General features: G+C 37.4%; 1 pseudogene; it reads right to left on the reverse strand.

Moving 5' to 3' along the window:
* Nucleotides 1-13,413, reverse strand: part of LOC116069467 — a 43,174-nt pseudogene extending 29,761 nt beyond the window's left edge.
* Nucleotides 13,414-23,318: the final 9,905 nt, after the last annotated feature.

Here is a 23,318-nt window from a genome sequence, read left to right on the forward strand (position 1 = left end):
AGTCTCTGGGTGCTCAGGCAATGAGTCTAGTCTCTGGGTGCTCAGGCAATGAGTCTAGTCTCCGGGTGCTTACAACGATCTCCTTTGTTTTATTCTCAATACCTTACTATAAGCGCTTCTTTCCATGACTCCAGTATTGTGTCTAAAGACAGCATTCATTTCCATACACACCAAATACTTTTAAAACATTGTTTTTTTTGTGCTGAAAAAAAAGTTTCGTTTCACATTTGGCCATATTCTACTCACCTATAAAACTAAATACCATTCTCATAGTGAGGTTTGTTCTGACCAGACTTAAAGAAACTTATTTACAATATTCATTCCTTTATACTCCGTCCTTGTGAATTCATAGATTCACTATTAGAGAATGAATCATTGAAACAAAGATTCAGGCAAGCATGTAGTATAGGTTCAAAAGGTATCAAAAAAGAAAGAGAATAAACAAAAGAATAAACTCAATTTAAAAATTTGCAATTTAAAGTGTATAAATTCATTTCATATTTCTATCAGAAGACAGATAGTTTTGAAAATACAACTTTATAAAAACGTTATGACAAAGTGATTCCTAAATCGAAAGAAAAAGAATGAACTATGGAGTGTGCAGAGAAAACTGATTTGCTTAAGGAGAAAAAAATGAATCATATGCTTTACTTCTGACACCAGATAGATTAAAAGTCTAATTGTTTAACATATTACAACTTCAGTATTACCTGTAGAGTATTGTTGTACTTTATGTGGTAAAAGATTGCTAAACATTTCAAAAACAGACTAACAAGTGCAACATCCCTCATGGAGGACCTGGGTCAAGGACACCATCACTCTATTTATTATGCAGTAAAGTGTTTGCTTGTGGCTTATGCACAATATCTTAAAATTTAAACCATTTCTAGACTGATTATATCTACCATAAGCAGTGTAGGACCTTCTAATTTTCTTCCTGTTTCTATGATAAAACATTTTATGTTATTTTAGACTATGATTAAAGAAAAACATTGCTTTGTCAATAAAAAAGTAAAGAGAAAGAACAATAATTGGGTCTATGTTGTGTACATTTACAGGGAGTTCTTCCTTGATGAAAGCCAGAGAAGTGATTCAAACACAGACTGACACAGATATCCTGGAGAATGTTAGTCATCATTTTGTTCCTAGGCTTAAGTTCAGGCCCATCTGCCCAGGTATGGCATGGCCTCCATTGCGTTGGAATATCATCCATCAGATATCAATCAAGAAAATTCTTTATAGACATGCTCACAGGACAACATGGAGAATACAACTCTTCAGTTGAGGTTCTTTTTTTTTTTTTTCCTGTGCAATTATAGTTTGTGTCAAATTGACAATAAAAATCACATGATATGTTTCACAAATAGTTGTTATACAATGATTTTGAGACAATATGGTCAGATGAAGTCTGTGCATTTTTAGTACTATCAGAAATGTCTATATGTGTATAAAGTACTATTTTAAAATACTATTTTCTTTTACTTGGATGAGTATAAGGTGCAGGAACCATGGACACAGAGGGCTCTTTGTTATATCAACTTAAAGTCTTCTCCTTAGTAGGACAGTATAGAAATGATTATCCACCAGCTGCAATTTGAAAAGAGATTTGCACATGCCAAAGTAAAATGTGTTTATATTTAGAATAAAATCCAAATAAATAAATTATGAATATGGAAAAGCTAAGTGGCTATATCAGCAAGTGAAATGATTAAAAAACCATGAAGGGTACTCTAAAGAATTTTGAGAATTTAAAAATTTACTGTTCAAAAAATTTCATACATGTATATAAAGCATTTAGAATTATATTAAGTCCATCTCTACTTCCTGGTCTTCAATTCCTGCCAGACTCTTCTATTCCACCTTTTCCTCCCAACATTATTCTTTCTATTTTTTGTAGTCAGAATCTTTGTGGAAACATCACCTGTCAATGAAAAGCTTATGGCCAGTGAGCTGAAGCAGGAATAAAAAATGGGACTTCCTGGCATAGGATTCTGGGAAATAGGCAGATATAAAAAATTTGATATAAACTCTGAAAAAGATGGGCACATGAAGCTGAAGGAGAGGTCATAAGCCATGTGGCATGACTCAGAGTAATTTAAATTGGATAATTGAGTTAGGAGTTAGCGGGAATTGTCCAAATGGGCCTAGGCATTTATTCACATAGAAGTCACAGACTCATTACCTAAGAAAACTTCGGCATGGGTATAAGGCTTGCGATTATAATTTTGAATCTTCCAAGTCCACGCCTTGCTGTGAAACTGTACCTTCTTGGAATGACCAGGCCAGGCCACTATACATTTGAACTCACAGTAGCTATGACTGCAAGCACAAAAACCTACTATGAGCAGGCAAGAGAAATTATTTCAGAAACGAGGATAGGCTCATGTCATTCTGCTTCTAGATGAATTGGTGATGAATTCCAAATGTCTTTTAATCAACAAAAGCTTGTAATTGAACATTTCTTTAAGTGCTTCTCAGCCGTTCAAGCTTCCACAGTAGAGAATTCTCGGTTTAGCTAGGTTCCCCATTTTTAAATAGGGTTATTTGGTTCTCTGGAGTCTAACTTCTTAAATTCTTTGAAAATACTGGATATTAGATCTCTATCTGATATAGGATTAATAAAGATCTTTTCTCAAACTGTTGGTTGCTGTTTTGTCCTATTGACAGTGTCCTTAGCCTTACAGAAGCTTTGAAATTTTATGAGGTCCCATTTACTGATTCTTGATTTTAGAGCTTACGTCATGGGTCTTCTGTTCAGGAAACTTTCTCCTGTTCCCATGTATTCTAGACTCTTCTCCACTTTATTTTAAATCAGATTCAGCGTATCTGGTTTTGTGTGGAGATCCTTGATCCACTTGGACTTGAGCTTTGTACAGGAAAATAAGAATGGTTGGATTTGTATTCTTTTTATAATTATTTTTTATTCTATATTTTCTTTATTTACATTTCAAATGATATCTCCTTTTCTGGTTTCCCCTCTGGAAAACAAAAAACCGTTACTTCCTCCCTACCCATGCTCAGCAACACACCCTCTCCTGCTTTCCTGGCCCTTACATTCCCCTACACTGTGGCATAGAACCTTCATAGGACCAAGGGCCTCTCCTCCCATTAATGACTGATTAGGCCATCCTCTGCTATACATATGCTGCTGGAGCCATGTGTCCCACCATGTGTACTCTTTGTGTGGTTTAGTCCCTGGGAGCTCCGAGGGTACTAGTTAGTTAATATTGCTGTTTGTCCTAAGGGGCTGCAAACCCTTCAGCTCCTTGGGTGCTTTCTCTAGCTCCTTCATTGGGGATCTTGTGCTCAGTCCAATGGCTACTATATTTGACAGAGGGCTACTATCTAATATATACAAAGAACTCAAGATGTTAGACTCCAGAGAACCAAATAAACCTCTTAAAAATGGGTACAGAGCTAAACAAAGAATTCTCAACTGACAAATACTGAATGGCTGAGAAGCACCTAAAGAAATGTTTAACATCCTTAGTCATCAGGGAAATGCAAATCAAAACAAACCTGAGATTCCACCTCATACCAGTCAGAATGGCTAAGAACAAAAACTCAGGTGACAGTAGATGCTGGAGAGGTCATGGAGAAAGAAGAACACTCCTTCATTGCTTGTGGGATTACAAGTTTGTACAACCACTCTGGAAATCAGTTTGACGGTTCCTCAGGATATTGGACATAGTACTACCTGAAGACCCAGCTATACCAATACTGGGCATGTGCGCAGAAGATACTCCAACATGTAATAAGGACATAGGCTCCACTATGTTCATAGCAGCCTTATTTATAATAGCCAGAAACTGGAAATGACCCAGATGTCCCTCAACAGAGGAATGGATACAGCGAAAGTGGTACATTTATGCAATGGAGTACTACTCAGCTATTATAAACAATAAATTTATGAAATTCTTAGGGAAATGGATGGATCTGGATGTTGCGGACAGTCCTGGTCTTACATTTTGAGGCTAATTCTCCTCTCCTGCAAACCACTGCAGAGAAGGAGCAAATCATGGATACAGGTGCCTTCTCCTTGTGAGCCTTCTCCCCACCTCAACTTTTCAAATAAAGGCTAAGGCCAATGATTGGATGGTAGGAGGAAATGTGGAGCTGAAAAGTTTGCGGGAGAAGGGGAGAGAGGAGAGAGGGTATGAGGTTGATGGAGGAGGGTGAGGTGGAAGGAAGATGGAGCTGAAGCATATGGCTTGGAGAAATTGCAAGTCATATGGGATCTAATAGATGGGAATAGAGTAATGTAGTGGTAGATCTGCCCAATCTTGGTGAGTAGTTTGTATACTAATTTATTGAGCTGTGAATTCATGGATTGGGTAAATTGGGTTAAAAATTTACTTCAACATCTGGAGAATATCATCCTGAGTGAGTTAACACAATCACAAGAGAACACACGTGGTATGCATTCACTAATAAGTGAATATTAGCCCAGAAGTTTGGAATACCCAAAATACAATCCACAAACTACAAGAGACTCATGAAGAAAGAAGAACAAAGTTCGGATACTTCGATCCTTCTTAGAAGGGGGAACAAAATACCCATGGAAGGAGTGGCAGAGACAAAATGTGGAGCAGAGACTGAAGAAAGGACAATCCAGAGACTGCTCCACCTTGGAATATTCAATCACCAAACCCAGACACTATTGTGGATGCCAGCAACTGCTGGCTGACAGGAGCCTAATATAGCTGTCTCCTGAGAGGCTCTGACAGTGCTCTACTAATACAGAGGTAGAAGCTCACAGCCATCCATCGATTTACATTCTTCTACATGCTGACCACCAGTTGAAACAGCACCATTTGTTGAAAGTGATGTCTTTTTTCCATTGGATGGTTTTAGCTTCTTTGTCAAAAATCAATTTACCATAGGTATGTGGGTTCATTTCTGGGTCTTCAATTCTATTCCATTGATCTACCTGTCTGTCATGTATCAATACCATGCAGTTTTTATCTCTATTTCTCTGTAGTAAATCTTGAGGTCAGGGATGGTGATTCCCCTAGATGTTCTTTTGTTTTTGAGGATAGTTTTTGCTATCTTGGGTTTTTAGTTATTCCAAATGAATTTGAGAATTGCTCTTTCTAAATCTATGAAGGATTGAGTTGGAATTTTGATGGGGATTACTTTGAATCTATAGATTTCTTTCAGCAAGATGGCAATTTTTACTATATTAATCCTTCCAATCTATGAGCATGGGAATCTTTCTATCTTCTGAGGTCTTCTTTGATTTCTTTCTTCAAAGACTTAAAGTTCTTGTCACACACTGTGTTCCATGTAATGGATGCCTTGGTCATATACATCCATCTGACCTAAGTAGTGATGAATTTGAATAATGATTGTCCCCACTTGGATCACCAATTTGAACAGCTGGTCCCTAGTTGGTAGTTTTTCGAGGGAAATCTTTAGAACCTTTCAGAAGTAAAACCTTGCTAGAATATTGGGGTAATTGTAAAAGGTCTTTGTCCTTTTATAATTTTACCATACTTCCCCTTTACTCTGCTTTGTGTTTCTTGTTGACTCTCTGAGATCGCTGCTCTAGCCACCTGCTGCCATGATCTCCATGCTACTTCGGAAAGTTCCTCTGAACCATAAACCAAAATACATCCTTTCATCTATAAATTGGTCATGATGTGTTGCGATGACAACAATAATTTACTAACACAGCAGTTTGTACCAAGAAATGTAAGGTTGTTGCTGGGAAAAACTAGTCCATGTTGACTTATGGAAGAAAGGACTCACTTTGGAAAATTGGAGTAGAAAAGGGATTGAACATTGTAAAGAAAGATAAATGGTTGTTCTAGTTGGATACTGGAAAAGAAAAACAATGCCAAGAGTAATGTGAAATCTGGAGATCTGTTCAAGAAGGTTTAGAGGCAAATAAGGATGCTGAGTATAATTCCCACAATGTTTTGGGAAAACTTCAGCTTTTTTCAATATGTACTAAGAACTTGCTTAAAGCAGACCTCACTACCTCTGGAACCTTGCTACATTTCCAGGACCAGGTCTGATCTTTCTCCTATTAATTGGGTCTAAAGTACAATTAGACAAAGGTCGCTAATCACAGAGTGCCACTTATTATACCTGTATAGAAATCTTAACAAGTTGGCTGTTGTCTTGGTTCATACGTTGGTCTATTACCTGCTTTCCTTCCTTGCCGGCTTGCATACTAATTTCTAGTCTATTGGAGTTAGACCTCAGGAAAGAATCAGTCAAATTATGTAAAGGTCAAATAATCTGAGTCCTTTGTCTCAATTGTAAAAGGAATTTTCCTTCAAACTTTGAGAGGCAACAAAAGTCAACATCAATATTCTATATTTGTGAGTTACTTGAACTACCCAGCAATTCATTTGAAAGAAATATTTTCATGTTCTCTGCAATGTGGTTTTGTTAGTCTAGTTTTCTCAGGAGGATCCTGGTCCATCAACTTCTATAATTATGTATAACTGTACATAAGTATAAGGTGATATGGTTCCATGAATTATTTTCTTTACTGAATTCTACCTCAATTTAGCTTTAGATATATTTTTGTAAAACTTTTAAGACATTTCAATCTAATTATGACACATTACAGTACAAAACTTTCTTTTTATTTGAAAATAGATTCTTCACTCATACAATATTGTTGGATCCCTCCCCCCTGCCTCAGCTCCGAGACATGAGACATCAGAGTTTGCAACCAGAGACTGTCAACTCAGGCCTGCTGTGCCCAGGGCAGTGGCCCACTACACTGAGTTCCACCTTTGAGGATTCCAGAGGAAGGTACTTCTGGTGGCTGACACGCCCGCTGGCTGAGGACATTGTTGAATGAAAACACCTGACTGCTATTGACTTCCACCCAAAGGGGCACCAGGCTTCCCTCTTTGACTCTGCTGACTCCTCCTGCATTGCTTATGTTATGCAAATATCATCATAAGCCAGAGATCCAGTTTGGCTTTCATGTATAAATGCTGAAACCCAAAAAGTAAAGTGGCAAGTCTTGACTGGAACCCCTCAACTAGGCTTCCTGTCCTTTTGTTCTCCAACTCTATGTTTCAGGTCCCCTTTCTCCCTTCGCTAGAGAGAGAGCTAGGTTCCTGAAAAGGCAGGACAGTTTCACAATATGTCCTGACCCCAGTGTTCCCTCCCTCTATTTCTCCTAACTTCCTCCTACCTCATGTCTCCACTAGAAAGAGAGTTTTCTAACTTATTCTCTGTTTTTGTGATTAAAAAAAATACACTAAAGAAATCTGGAGAGAAATGATTTGTTTAGCTTTCACTTTCAGGCCACAACTAATCACTGTAGGAGGTCAGGAAAAGTGCTATAGGGGAATCAAGGGAGGAACACTATTTCATATCTTGTTCTTGAACTTATGCTCAGCTGATTTTGTTTTATAGCCTAAACTAACCTGTCTAGGAATGAGGCTGCCTACAGTGAGCTGGGCTGGGCCTTGCAATATCCATAATAAGTCAAGAGAATAACTGACAGAAATATTCAGAGGTCAATTTTAGAAAATTTTTCAGTGGAGGTTCTTCCACAGCTTAGTCTAGTATGTATCAAATGACAAGGAAAATTAACTAAAACAAATTTCTATATTATAAAATTTCTTCTATATACAAAATGGATGCTTCTCCTCTAAATCTACTTTTCCTATGCTGTGATTTCTGTAATAATTGATTCTCTCTTATTTTTCTTATACTAACCATCTTATTTTTAAGTCTTTAACTACTGTTCAGGGTCTAGAATCCATATTTCTTAGATGCCTGTATTGTTCACATTCAACAAATATGGGTATGCTAGTTGTGGAATTTTATGAAGATTGAGCACCAAATGCCTCTTGAAGATTTGAAATTCACCAGACAACAAACAACGGGTATTTTGGTAAATAAAACATTGCTTGCAATTCTTTCTACCAAAGCTTTATTCATCTACCATCATCCCTTGACCCTTTATGCAACTATCAGAACACTGTAATTTCCTGAAATTATTAGAATCCTATATGCCCTACTATTATCTTACCAAGTCTTTTTAAAACATCTTTATTAAACTATTTTATTTACAGTCCAAAAGTTTCCCCCTTTCCTGATCTCCCCCCTGAGTTTTTTACCCCATCTTCCCACCCCTGAACCCCCCACCTCAGCCCCATGAGTTTTCTTCTTCCATGGAGCATCAAATTTCCAAGCATTACATCTTTTTACTGAAGACATATAAGGCAATCCTCTACTACATATATGCCCTGGGCCACAAACCAGCCCATGTTATGCCTCCTGGTTTTTGGCTTAGTCTTTGGGAGTTCTGAGGGGTCTGGGTTCACTGACTGTGTTTTTCTTCCTATGGGATTGCAATCCCCTTCAGCTCCTTCAGTCCTTGCTCTAACTCTTCCATATCAGTCCCTAACCTCTGTCCAATGATTAGCTGTAAGTATCTACATTTATCTCAATCAGTTGCTGGTAGAGTCTCTTCAAGGACCGTCATGCCAGGCTCCTGTCTGTCTGCACACAAAATATGGCGTCAATAATAATGTCAGGATTTGGAGTGCACACATGGTATTGATCCCAAGTTGGGGCAGTCATTGGATAGAGACTTTCATTCAGTCTCTGTTTAGTTTTGCCTCTGCTTTTGCTTTAGACAAGAACAGTTCTTGGTTAAAATTTTTGAAGATGGGTAAATGGTTCCCTGCCTCAACTGAGTGCCATGTCTATCTGGAGATGATCTCTCCTGGTTCCATCTGCCTACTGTTGGATGGTTTAGCTAACGTCTTCCCCACTGAGTCCTGGTAGCCTCTCACATCCCAGGTTTCTGAGACTTTCTAGAAATTCCTGCCCTGTCCCCTAAACCCAACTGCTGCATATTTAGATCCATTCTCCTGGTCCTCTGTGTTTCCTTCCTGTTTCTCCCTATACCTGATTCTGCCCCTCGTTTTCTCCTCCCCGCTACATTCTCCCACCCAGTTTCTTCTCTCCTTCTTCTTCCCTGAATTATTTTGTTCCCCTTCTAAGTGGGTTTCCTGTGTCCACACTTGGGCATTCCTTCTTGTCAAATTTCCTATGGTCTCTTGAGTTGTATCGTGAGTATTCTGAACTTTTTGGCTAATATCCACTTATCAATGGGTAGATGCCATGCATGTTCTTTTGGGTCTGGGTTACCTCACTTTGGTGATATTCTCTTATTCCATCCATTTGCCTGAAAAATTCATGATTGTGGGTTAATGGTGGGGTCCTACTTCTGCTCAGGTTTGAGCTGTTCAGTGAGGTAGGATGCAGGAGTATTGACTGTGCACACCCCACGCTGGTGCCAGGAGGGCATCGGGCTATGAGAAGCCACAGGTTGGGGAAGCCGCAGGTTGGGGAAACGGAGTCTGAGGTCCTCGGGAACTACTAGAGTTGGCTTGGGAAACTTCAAGTTCTCAGACTCTTGGGCATCCTCAGATGCCAATGGATACTGTGGAAGAGCTGAGAATGGAGTAGTGTCCTGCTGGCTGGATCTAGCCTGGGACCTAAGGAAAAAAGGGGAAGGAGAGCTCTGCCTGGGTCCCTCTGGAATGAGAGTCTTTGGCTTGCTCAGTGGGTGGCTTGGCTTGGTGGAATCCATGGCTGGGAGTACAGGGAGGTCTTCTGCAAGAGAGTAGATGCACATCTTTAGAGGAAGACCTGCTCCATTGCTCCCTGTGGCAGATTCCGAAGAAAAGAGTCCATAGTTTTAAGACATTTATTGTCATGGAGAGAAGTTGATGAGTAAAACTATAACTAAAACTATGTTAATACACACATCCCCTTTCACAGGGAGGGCCTGAACTTAAATACCTTTTGTAGGGAGGAATATCAGGGAAGGGAATCTTAATTGGCTAAGCCCTTCAGACCTCTACTGCCTCATTAAAATGGAGATCTATCTGTCTGGTGGCTGTGTGATCTGTGCTCACATCCTCTACCTGTGGAGGGGATTGGGGTATTGCCATTACATGACTGTTGCCCACAGATCTATGGAGTAGAGAGGTGCAGCCTAATGTCAGGAGCCCAGAGTCTAGGGACATGGCAGAATGCCTACTGTCCCTTGCAGGCTATAGTCACCTGCTGGGTCATCAGGGTTTTAAACCAAGCTCAACAAGAAACCAGGCTGCCTCTCACATGATGTGCTTGTTTTTAAGATAAAATTCCGTTGTGTAAATGAAGCACATTTTCTGTTTCCATTCTTTGGTTGAGGGACCTCTGGTTTGATTCCAGTTTCTGGATATTAAAATTAAGACTATTATGAACATAGTGGAGCATGTGTCCTTGTGGTATGATAGGACATTTTTGGGTACATGCCCAGGAGTATTATAGTTTGTCTTCAGGTAGAGCTATTTCCAATTTTATGAGGAATCACCGGATTGATTTCCAGAGTGGTTGTACCAAGTCTTTACAAAGGAGGTAGTAGTATCCTGCTTGTCCTCTATATTAAGCAATATTTTATTTGATATTACTAAAGAGTATTACATTGTAAATATCCTGGAAATATCTACAGAGGAGTCAAATTGTCCCAGCTATTTTCACTTATTTCTCTATTTGTGTTTAACTAACATACTCTACCTGTAACCTCATTTAATTTCTGTGCATGTCTTAAAACTCGGTATGAAGTTTGAAGCCATATCTTTTGGAAAAACTTGTAAATTGTGTTGATGTTCTGATTGTTTTTACTTTGTTTCTCTTTTATTTGTGATTTTTAAGCTGAGGAAAGCAAGGTCTTTATCAAATCCACAAACTTTCAAACAAATTATTTGCTGTAGATATGTTCTAAAGGCTAGTTATAGTTCATGAAGTGTAACACATGAGATTTCCACTCAGGAATGAAAGCCACCATATCCCCGTAAGGGACAAACATGGGGATTGAAAGCTAACAAAACTCAACATTTTCTCTAATGGTCTGAAAGTTATAAATCATTTGTATAACATAATTTTTAATTTTTCCAAATTCCTACATTCAATGTATAACTCTATCCTATACTATCTGATTTGTGTAGTATAGTATTTTTTTTTATTTATATTATCTGACCTTTTTTCTGGATTTATATTTTGAATGAAAAGCTCAGAAAGAACAGCATACGTATGATGGTAATTTACTGTTTTGTTTTGTTTTCTTTATTTATTTTTCTTCATTCTCTTGGATAATCTTTTAGCATATTCTGCCTCCTCATTATTTTTTTTAGTTTCTTCAGACCGATATCTTACCATTTGCATTGTAGGACAAACACTGAATCATGGGTGCTTTCATCCCAGGCACTGTACCTTCTTCTAAAAGATCTTTTGGACAACTGGATGTGCATTCTTTTTTTTCAAAATGATGGAAAATTTTTGCATTCTGCTGGCTATTTTTACCTTCACCTACAAAAGCAAAGGGGTTTCTTACAGTCCAAGAATATCCTCTCATTTTTAAAAAAACAATAACCAAGTTGATAAACCTCAGGTTGGTATCTACAAAGTGTCTGGGAACAGACCTGTAGTTTGTTTCTCTAGTTCTTCTAGTCTATAACAAGGCTGCCTTTTACTCAACAAAGCAGGCATATTCTGTTATAAGTCAAAACACGGTACTTGATAAGAAAATGTTGTCCTTACCACCAGAGATTCAGACCACATAATCTTTCAACTCCTCATATGGGATATCACCACCTAATTTGGTAGTCACTCACATCCCATGTAAAGTATAAAACATGCATTCATTGTTAATTTCATGAGTTTCTGAAAGTCAGTGACTAGGAATGAGATATTCAGTTTTTTCTTGACATAGCGGACTACATAGAAGGTACAACAAAAAAGAAACCAATTTCAGGGGGGAAGATATAGTTATATAGTTTCCTTCTCCCATCCATTACTAGTCTTGCTCATTTTTTACTTCTTATGCTTCCTGTATTTCATTTTGTTACAGCAAAATAACCACAGAAGATCATCCAGATCATATAACAACAGGAGCATTTGAGAGCTAAGCAACAGTTTAATAAATCTCACATCATTACCTTTGTGTGAGAAAGCACCATCTGCTCTCAACCAAGGAAGTCTCACGATTTCATGAAATACAGACAAACTATAAGAACTTGTTGGAGCCACAAATGTGCATGTAATTCAGGAACTTCGTATGAAAGACAGTTTTCAGAAAATTTAACTTATATGTTCTGTTAGTTTAGCTTAATTAAGTATTTCTATATACATCAATCTAAACACCTTTGTAAAATAAATTTTGCAGATAGTGCTGGCTAGGTCTGTGTTAACTTGATAAAAGATAGAATCATTTTAGAAGATAGAATATCAGCTAAGAATATATGTCTACAAATTGTTTTGTGGGAAAGCCTTACTGTATTTTATTTATTAATCATTTATATGGAAAGGCTCAGCTTACTGTGAATTATTCCATCAGTGAGATGGTGGTCCTGGGTCCTATAAAAACCAGGCTCAGCAGGCCAGTCATCAACATTTCTCCTGAACTTCTGCATAAATTTATGCCTCTATGTTATTGCTTTAAATTTCTGTCCTGCTTTCTTAGGTTGGTGGACATCAAGCTACATACTAAAATAAAACATTTCCTCCCCAATGTTTGAGAGACAAGAAACCAAAAAAACAAGCAAAAACAAAACAAAAAAACACCCACAAAAACAAAAGTACCAACTAGTATATCTATCATTATAAAGGAGGAAGACGTCTTCCTCAAATGATTGATAAGTTAATTGTTGTAAATTATGAACATGACACAAGTCTATACAAAATAAAGTTTTCACATAAACTTACAGTTGTTGACTTTAAAAGATATTTTTCTGGATTGTCTAGATCCTCATGAAGGACCTTTTTAGTTAAGGTCAAAGTAGAGTTTTCCCTCATTCAGTGATACGATAGATGGTGGAATTGGAAAGATTTGAAGCCTGTGAAAGGTTCACTATCATCTCTTTCAGGGATCTATACAGGAGCTCTGAGTCTAGGCTGCAGTCTCCAGAAGAAAAATCAGGATGGCAGCTATGAACCTATAATCTACAAAACAAGTAATGAACCCAGCCAACAGATGAATGCACTCACTGGGTAGAAATTTTCCTCTTAACATCTACTAAAGGAGTCCAGAGTGGTTAGATTCTTAACAGAGAAACTGTCTAACTCCCCTGAGTTCAAGTGCATAGAAGTTGTGACAATGTTAGGTATATTATTTTCAGTTAGTATGAAGTTTTTGCAATGAAAATAGGAGATAAGGCTGTTTTAATAGGACAGAGACCGCAAGCCACAGCTCTGTGACTGATTGCTCGTACTAGTGCCAGGAACGCCAGAAGGAAGTTTGCTTCGTGATCCTTTGTGGTTGCCTAATTGAAAACATCACCTTAGAATTATGTTTCTGTGTTACAGTGTCAAGGCTCCGACGAACCTCAACTTACCACCGGAGACCCCTGAGTGAACAATGTGGAGATGGGAATCCATGCAAAAGCAAAAGGAATTTTATTTAATCCAGCATGCTGGGGTCACACTGCATGTGAGGAGAGCGTAAACATGCACAGCCCATCCAGTGAGCCTTTATATAGTTCTCAGGGCCACCGCCGTTAGGCGCAATAGGATTGGCAGAACAGTGTGACTGTCAAACTGATTGGTCCATAAGGAATAAGATGGGTAGCCACAGTCTTGGAATGTGTCTACGAGCTCCGGTGGTCGGTCCCTCCTCCCTGTGGTCTGAGGAACGTAATTAGCCCCTCCGTTCTGGAGGGGCAAGTATTCCATGACCATTCCAAAGTTCCTGAGTTGACCTTTTCAACAGAAACTGAGAGGAGGGACTATGACACCTGGTTAGACCCCCTAGGACTGACCTACTTATTATTACGTCCTTACCTCATCTCTCACCACATTTGCTGACGTAAGTCTTTTAAGGTTTCCAAGACTTCAAACTAAATGACACTTTTCTGAGACCCCTTCTGCAATACCAGAACTAGGAGTGTCCCTAGACTTTTCTCTGTCTCTGTCTTTGTCTCTGTCTCTGTCTCTCTCTTTCTCTTCCCTCCCCCCTTCCTCCCTTTCTCACCCTCTTATCTTTCTATAGTCTCTCTCCTTCAACCATTGCACTCTATAAATTCTAGTGGCTCCTGGACAAAAGTCTCCTTGCAAGCAAGGTTCCAGGACTTCATTTCTTTACAAAATATTCCATTGTTTACAGCATTTCACAATATTCTTATATGAATTCTGTTACAGCAGGGAAGGAGGAGAAGAACATGGTGCATGGGGAAAGAAGAATAATCCACAGGAGAGAGAGGATAAGCTGCATCAGTATAAGGCCATCTGGGTGCCTTGTAGCACCTGGTGGGTGGTGTGTATCAGATGTCAGAGCTGGAATGACAGCCAGGAGACCTACATAAAGGACACGGATTAGCAGTACAGTTATTTTCCTTTTTCAAATCAATGCATTGCTTGTGAATCTCCCCTGACATCACAGCAACTACAAAACTAAAAATAAAATAAATTCAAAAGTTTTAGTTTGGTATGGAAGAGTGCCCTGTGTTTTTGATTCATCTATCATATTACTTACTACACCACCTGGCTCAGGCTGAACCTGAGCTGTGAAGTGTAACTTTAATCTTCTCAACTTTCTGTTGCCATGAAATGTGTTAGAAGAGATGTTGAAAAAATTATTATTCTTTATTTATTCATTAATCTTTTTTTTTTTTTTTTACAGTCCAGACTCTATCCTTTTCCTGACCTACCCTCTGACTGTTCCAGACTGTATCACATCCCACACCTCCTTCCAACTTCTCCAAGGGAATGCTCCACCCCTACCCCCATCCCACCAGACCTCTCCACTCCCTGGGGCTCCAAGTCTCTTGAGGGTTAGCTGCATCTTCTCCGACTGTGTCCAGACCTGCAGTCCTCTGCTGTATATGTGTTAGGAACGTTATATCAGCTGGTGTATGCTGGCTGGTTGCTGCCAGTTTTTGACAATTTCCATTCCAATTCAGATCTCACCATGGGTTGCTCTCTTAGCAGAGCTCCTTTTCAGAGTTTACCTGATTTGCTTTTCAATTGAGTAAATCTCTACATTTTTAGATGCTTGTGTTTCATGTCAAATATCTGTAAATTACTATTATACATTTGAGGATTTTAGTACTTTTTCTAAAGATTAAATTGAAATCTCTCTGACCATTTTTGAGAAATACATTTCCAGGCTTCCTTATTTTGGCTTTAATAGTTTTCTGTAAGTTTTTCATATCTCTTTGCATGTACCCTTGCCCAATTAAATATAGTCACTAAACTGAAAGTCACCTGTCCTTGCCATTAAATGGTACCTTGCCCTACAAATTTAAAAACCTCCTAGAGGAACATGGGAAAGGCAATGGCAAAGGTTAATGGCAAATGAACTGGTGCATTTTAGTATTACTGTGGATGTCATTACAATTTCGTACTCATTATTGGTTTTTTTCAAAGATTATGAGCTCCATTGAAATACTTGATTCTGTCCTTGTAGTTTCATTAATAATTCAAAAACATTGTTTTAAATATCCCTTGTCAGCACCTTTTAGCATCTTTTTGATGACCATCATTAGTGAACTTTGATGGAGAACGCTAATATAGGGTAGATCTCTCTATAAGCACAAATATCTTATTTCAAAACAACTTTATATTTCACAAAGTTTATTTTTTCTTTTCTTGAAGGAAATGAAATTGCCAATATAAAGTAGTAACTGTTACCAATGTATTTTCTGTATGACAAGTGTTTATTGTATTTTGATATATTGAAAATTAAAAACGGGAAATTCAGAAACAAATTTTGTATTCCTACTAACAGGTAACAAACTGACATCCTCTTGTATTATTATCTCAATAACTATGTAATATTGAATATACAGATTTTTCTTCTTTTCCATAACTTTATTTTGTACATTTTCTTCTTATTGAAGTCTCAGGAAAACCGGAAATAGTAAAGATGGAGGATAAATATAAATAGTAAATAGTAACGATAGAGAGATAAATTATTTAACTGTTTTCTCTTATTTAGTCCTAATTATTGAAGATATGTCATCACTATAAAATCAAACTAGGAATGTTTAAGATCTGTGTGGATATAAAGCATGTGTTCAAAGCATGGTGCAATCCATTCCAAGATATTCTTGCTGGGAGCATCTCTTCACTCATATGTTCACAGAATTCTAGGAGCTTGTCTTGAATTCTAGTGAACAGGGTATTTTCACTTTCATTAACCACAAAATGAAGTTCAGCAAAACATTGTAAGAATTTGTAATTTTGTCATAGAAACAGATCATAAATTCATATTTGCTGCAGATTTCTCAATACATTTATGGTTGTTCGTATCTTAATGCTCATTGACTAGAGAATGAATGTGATTCTAAGAGAAAGAATAATGCTTTCTATTCAATTGACTCCTACATTTTACTGTTTATATTCTTATTTGGCAAGGCATTCACTACTTCACAGTCATTTTAAGCATTTATGTACTTAACACTGTAAGTAGGAGACGGAACTTTGGGCTCTGCTTAGCAACAAACAATAGGGGTCAGTCCAATATGAGATGACCTTCTACAAGGTTTTGAAAGGAGATTTGAATGACATAGCCAGATGAAGGTCCATACACAGATTCTATTTCATTATTTGCAAGTATAATGAGGAAATGCCAAAATTAATAAACTAGCAAGGTTATTATGTTTAGGATAATGGTATTAAACTTATTGAATTTGAGAGAGCAATATCCTAGATGAATAAGAAAAAGAGTGGAAAGATGTAATACAAGTCAAGAGGTTTTTGTTGTTGTGTTTGTTTCAAATTTCTGGCTTTTTTTGTTTTACTTTTGTGTGTGATTGTGTGTGTGTATGTGTGTGTGTGTGTGTGTGTGTGTGTGTGTGTGTGTGTGTGTGTGTGTGTTGTCTCTGTATAGGCCAGCAGAGAACATCAGGGCCCTATAGCTAGTGTTGCAGGCATTCATAACTGCATGATTTGGAGAATTAAATACTTTTTACTGCTGAGCCATCTATACATCCCCATATGTCAAGTCTTTTGATACACACCTGTGGTTCTTAGAAGACAGAGGCAAGAGGAATGTGAGTTTGAAGCTAACATGAACTATCAAGTGAACTGCAAGGCCCCCTGTATTTCATAGGTAAACCTTGTTTCAACTACTTTGTCTCTTCACAAACAGGAGACAGAGAGAGAGAGAGAGAGAAAGAGAGAGAGAGAGAGAGTGAGAGACAGAGAGAGAGAGACAGTGAGAGACAGAGAGAGAAAGACAGAGACAGAGAGACAGAGAGAGAGAAAGAGAGAGAGGAGAGAGACAGTGAGAGACAGAGAGAGAGAGAGAGAGAAAGAGACACAGTGAGAGACAGACAGAGAGAGAGAGACAGTGAGAGACAGACAGACAGAGAGAGAGAGAGAGAGAGAGAGAGAGAGAGAGAGAGAGAGATTTAAGGCTTGGTATTTACTAACATTAGAAATTGTCAAAACATTGGTTTGAAAAGGGGATTTTGGAAAGAAAACATAATGCATCTTCCTTTTGAAGAGTGTCTGAGTTCTTATTAGCTGAGCACGCATCAAAGCTACTTGCACATAAACTATCAAAATATGTGGATTTAAACAAACAAACATACCAAAAAATGACTGTTTCTTAGATGCTATATCAATGAAAAAAAAATCTTTTCAGTCTTCAGGATTAATAGCAACAAACTGAAGTATAGGAAAAGATAGAGAAAATACCAACAAATTGTATATAAGACATGGGATAAAGAATACTCATCACTTAATAGGCTATTAAAAATAATAATTTTTTCATGAGATATTCTAAAAAATGCTTGGCAAGTCTGTTTTGTGTTTTGTTTGTTTTGAGTTTCTTTTTAATAATGTGGGATCTAGATATATGGATTAGCAGTTCAGAGCCCTGGATGCTACTGTATTGGATGTGGTTTGATGCCCAAGCCTAGGTAACTCTAGTTACAAGAAATCTGCTGCTCTTTTCTGGTCTCCGTGGGTACCAGGCTCATGTATGGAACTTAGACATAAACTCAGGCAAGCATCTATACACATTAAATGCAAATAATTAAACTGCTTTCATAAATTTCTGTAGTGCATTTTAGGTGATTTAAGACATTCTTTCCCTCTTCTCTCTCCCTTTCATACTGAAACCTGCTTTCCAACAAGTCTGCTTTCTCTCTCCTACTTTCCTAACTTTTTTTTGGTGTGTGACTCACTGAATTTAATTAGAGATTTTGTCCAAATGTGGGTGGGAAGTTATTTACTGTAGCACGGGTAATATCTCAGTGACTACATCAAGGAAGAAAATGGCATTCAACTGTAACAATTATTGATTGCTTATTATCTTTCAGGGAAAGGTGTGGTTTGATGATCCCTCTCCACCCATGCTATAGGAAATGGGTATGGGTCAAATCCCACACAAGTATTGTGCAGAAAATCACAGCTGCACAGACTGTCAGTGACTCACCTATTGCTGTACATCTTTCCACACCCTGATTCTTTTCCCCTCCTTTTCTATGATGTTCCCTGAGCTGTACCACCCATTGCTTATTATCAACACTTTATTCAGCTATAGTTTTCTGTACTTGTCAGTAGCCACTGCAGTTAGAAACTCCTCTGATGAAAGCTAGAAACATTAATTTATGGGTATAAATATAAATATTTAGAACAGTTTGATAACAAGATCATAACAAAACAATGGTAGTTGGTTTTCTTATTAAGCAAGTCATATAACTTCCCTAGCTAAGAGCTTTGGGTCTGGCTTAAAAGACAGTGAAGGGTTTTCACCCATGGAGCCACTGCCCTCAAATCTAAGGAGATAGCAGTTGGATAAAATGTTACACACACAGTTACTAAATGTTTTGACATTTCCATTCCTAAGTATGTACTCAAAAGAAGTGAGAACAAATATACACACAAACAACTGTTTATAGATATTTGTGGTCTCCCTCCCCAAAGCCCAGACAGTAACGCAGCGCTGTAGAAGCGCGGCTACATTCAGAAACTCCACCTCCAGCGAGCAAGAAGGAACTTACTGATTGGACCATTATACTGACGGAGTTTGGGGGAGGGATTTGCCCCAAGTGTTTTTACCTGTTGCGGGAACAGAGGCATTAGCATTAAAAGAACCAAGATGGCTGAGCAGAGAGTCTCCCGTCTAATTTTACCTTTCCATGTGGGTAGGTATATCTGTGGCCACTCTCTCAAATCTCCTTCTATCTTTTCCTATCTATTTCTAACTTCGTTTTCCAGGTAACCTACTGTTTATGTTGCTGCAGGACAGCAACAGATATTTATGACAAGATGGTATATAATAATCAAAAGCAGAAGAAAGGTCCATTAACTCATGAATAGATGAGAGAATTATGACATAGTTGTACAGTAGAGCTTTCTTTTAAAATGAAACAAACCAAATATCAACAGAAGTTCAAATTTGCTTTAAAAATAAATCTTCATGTTGAGGATGACTTTGGTCATAAAGATCATCCATGCTCAGATTATATTAATGAGACATATTTTGAAAACAAAAGCAATTGAAAAGAAAAGGCAATAGTTCTTGATTAAGCTGACTGTGGAAATAGGTAGTAATTGCAATTGAATGTGAGAGTATTTGGGTTGTATAGATTCGCCAAATCTAAATTTAGCTTGTGGTTTTCTCATTATACATTTACTAAAGGTCATTGAATTAAGTATTTAAGTAAAGACATTTTTATTGTATCCAATCTATATCACAGTAGAATTGGGAAAAGATAAATAATTACCTTATCAGGAATCCAGTTTAGGAATTGATATCAAAATGTGTAGCTTTTTTTCATATAATACCATATCTCTTTCACTCTAGGGAAGAGTGTGAAATCAACACTTATAATTTCAAGCACAGGAAATCTAGTAGCCTTTGAAGGTAAAGGGACTACATTCTCACTTAGGACCAGTGACATAATGTGTACCTGGTTCTGAGAGTGATCAAAATTATAGAGCTAGGACAAACTGATCCTCCAGGAGGTTGCAATGGGTTGACAAATTTTAAAGTATATGTTAATGTCTGACATAGGGTAGTTTCCAATTAATTGCTCCATAATATAGGTGGTATATTAGTTACTAGTTCTTTTTTCAAGCCAAACATTTGGTAAAAAGCAGTAATAGGGGAGAATTTAGAGAATATAATCAATCCAGGCAAGAAAAGCAGACTTATAGGATTTGCTTTGTCCTTAGGACCATCCAGAAAGCAGGTAAGGCAATGCCTCTGCTCATAGCACTTTTATACTTGCTTCTTACATTCAATCTATTCTGTATCACACAGGATAGCTTTATCCACATTTAAGATAGGCTGACCTGTCTCAAGCTTCTTTGGAAATACCATCATAGGCATGAAAGATTTTAAGGACCATCATGGTGAAAGTACCTTGTAAATTTATTACTCAATTAAAACATTTTAAATCATAGAGTGCCATTATTGTTTCTAAAATCTTGTGTTGTACCGAAAGTGCAATGCATATATCTTCCCTTCACCTTACTGTGGTGGATATAGCAGAATCCTAGATCTCTAATATTTTAGGGCTCCACAACAACTCAGGCTTTTCCTTCAAAAAGAAGGTAACATTGTAGAGAATCTATCCCTACTATATATTTGAAGGAAGGCTCATTAAATTTATCAAAAGCTGAAAACTACATTGCCACAGATTTTAGTAGACTGATACATAATTGGTCTCTAGCCCAGTTCTTGACAGAATTTGCTTCCCTCTTAAACGTTTCTGAGCACCATCATCACTGTTTATATTTCTTCAACAGTTTTGCCTTCTAATCTCATATCAATCTGATTGTTCTGGCAGCATGTGTATGGTAGAGGATTGCAAATTTGATCATCAGTAGGAGGAGAGGACCTTGGCCCTGTGAAGGTTCTGTGCCCCAGTGTAGGGGAATGCCAGGGTCAGAAAGTGGGAGATGGTGGGGTGGCAAGCAGGGGAAGGGGGAGGCAACAGGGGTTTGTTTTTGTTGTTTTTATTTGTTTGTTTTTTGGAGGGGAAACTGGGAAAGGAGAAATTTACATGTAAATAAAGAAAATATCTAAAAAAAAAAGAAAGAAAGAAAGAAAAGACCTATCAAGCTCTGCTTTTCTTTTATTTCTTTTCTTTTTCCCTACCTGGCATCTCAGTATTCAGCCATCTTCCCATAGAAAACATAATCAACTTTGGTTTTCAGTTTTCTGTTTTAGTTTTGAGTACTACGTATTTTTCTCTTTGATGTAATTGAATTTCTGAAAGAAAGCAAATCAAAAAAAAAAAAGAATGTACTCTTCCATAGTAGGCAGAGCATGGTGATAGGTGCAGCTTGGACAATAGCATCCTCAATCAGAAGAAAGGAAACTGCGTATTCCATTAGTTCATGTTGTATATTTACTTTTATCTGGTCTAGGACCTGTGTCCAGGGGTAATGCCACTCATATTCAAATTGGGTCTTCTTCAATTAAACTTCTACAGAAACATCAGCACAATTGTGTCCAGGGGTTGTTCTTTTCTAAGATTCTAAGTTGTATCAAGTTGACAATGAAGACTAGTCATTAAAATTAATAAATAAGCTGGGAACATCAAGCTTAAATTATTCTGTGGATATAAATTATGTAGAAGGAAGGTATTGTATTTTTTTACTATAAATCTACCATATCTGACTTTAGAAATCTCTCAGTTCATTTCTAGTATTCTTAGGTATAGTTTGTGGACAGGGTATTCTGGAATTCCGTAAGTGATTGGGAATTTACTAACCTCCCATAGCGCATCAATCGTGTCTAAATAACACAGCTCACTTTGTTCTTGGACATTGCAGTTACCTTGTACCATTGGTAGTCAAGGGAAAGAAACTAAATAGCAGACAGTTGTTAGAAAGACATAAAACACACCCTCATTTAATTTACTAAATTGACAGGTACCTTCCTGCTAGAGATTAATGTTTTTGGTTTCGTAATTTTCAGTAATTAGTGTGAGGAGTATGTCATTAGTGGAAAAAGTGATTTATGATGAAAACAAGTATAGTAATTAATATGCATATATTATGAAAATAAATATCTGAGGCATCTTGCTTTCTCACTCAAGCTTAAGGAGACAAGCAATAATAGTCTTTTAATCAGCACTGTTATAACTATGAATATTACTAAATGATACATTGTAAGTAAAATACCAAATAATTTGCCTTAGAGCTTAGAAAATGTTCAGTCTAAATGCTGCTAAATAATTTAAGGAGATGGTTTACTATTTTCCACTTTATCTCATTTCTCATTATGGGAGAGTTAACTAAGAGAGGGTAGCTAGCCATTCCACTATATTCTCTCAAAGAATATTATAAAATAAAAGGCAGAAATCTCTGTAACCTCAAACACTGAAGTCAGCAACTTCAAACCCTTTATGTGCCATGCTGTTGGCCACATTGTCAGATTTTGAAAAGGGAGAAGTATACATGGTCCCCAAATGATTTCAAATTTTGATGTTACATTTAAATAAATTTAAACTATCTCATGGAGGTAAGAATGGTTACTGTTGTGAACTTTCTACATATTTTAGGATGGCTACAGAGTAAATGCTTGTCATTTTAACAAAGTTAAAACTTCCCATTTTCTTTTTCATCAACTATATTTTCTTTTTTTATTATTTGATAATTTCATATACCTATACAATGAATCTTGATTGTGTCTACCCATTCTGTCTGACTAATCCTCTCATGGAAACTCTCCTTCCAAAATCTCTCTCTCATTAATATATAACATATTTTCAAAATATTTTTATTTAATATTTTTAACCCACTGGTTCCATGGATGTTCGGTATAAGCAATGTGTCAGAGTACACCTCAAAATGTTTCTATTCACCAGCAGGTATCAGTGGCCAATAGTTCCTCAACTAATGAAGAAATGTCAAGAGACCCAGCTCCCTTATATGCTGGAATTTTAAGTAGACTGATCATGTTCAGGTAATTAAAGCACCTATGATATCACATCTGAAGTAGTCACATCATGCCCAGCAAGCAACATTTTGCAGCTTTCATCTTTATCCATCTAGTTCATTCTTTTTATTTCATCCAGTCTCTGAGTAGTGTGTGGCACAGACATAAACATCTATGGCTTAGCAAACTTACTCACTTTTAGCACAGTAGAGTTTCTGTATTGGCCACTGTCTCCTTCAATGAGAAGCTTCTCAGATTGTAGCCTTAGATTTCTTTTAAAACCTACTTTTAATAAAGGTTCTCAAATGATTCTACCCCTCTTCTAGCTCACCAGAAAGGATGGTAAATAGGACAAGGGGATATGGACCTCTTCAGAAGTAGTCCTCTGGGACAATTACAATTTCCATTTCTCAGGATACCAGCAGCTCAGTTAAGTACT

This window comes from Mastomys coucha, unplaced genomic scaffold, assembly GCF_008632895.1.
Source record: "Mastomys coucha isolate ucsf_1 unplaced genomic scaffold, UCSF_Mcou_1 pScaffold1, whole genome shotgun sequence".
Classification (NCBI taxonomy): Eukaryota; Metazoa; Chordata; class Mammalia; order Rodentia; family Muridae; genus Mastomys; species Mastomys coucha.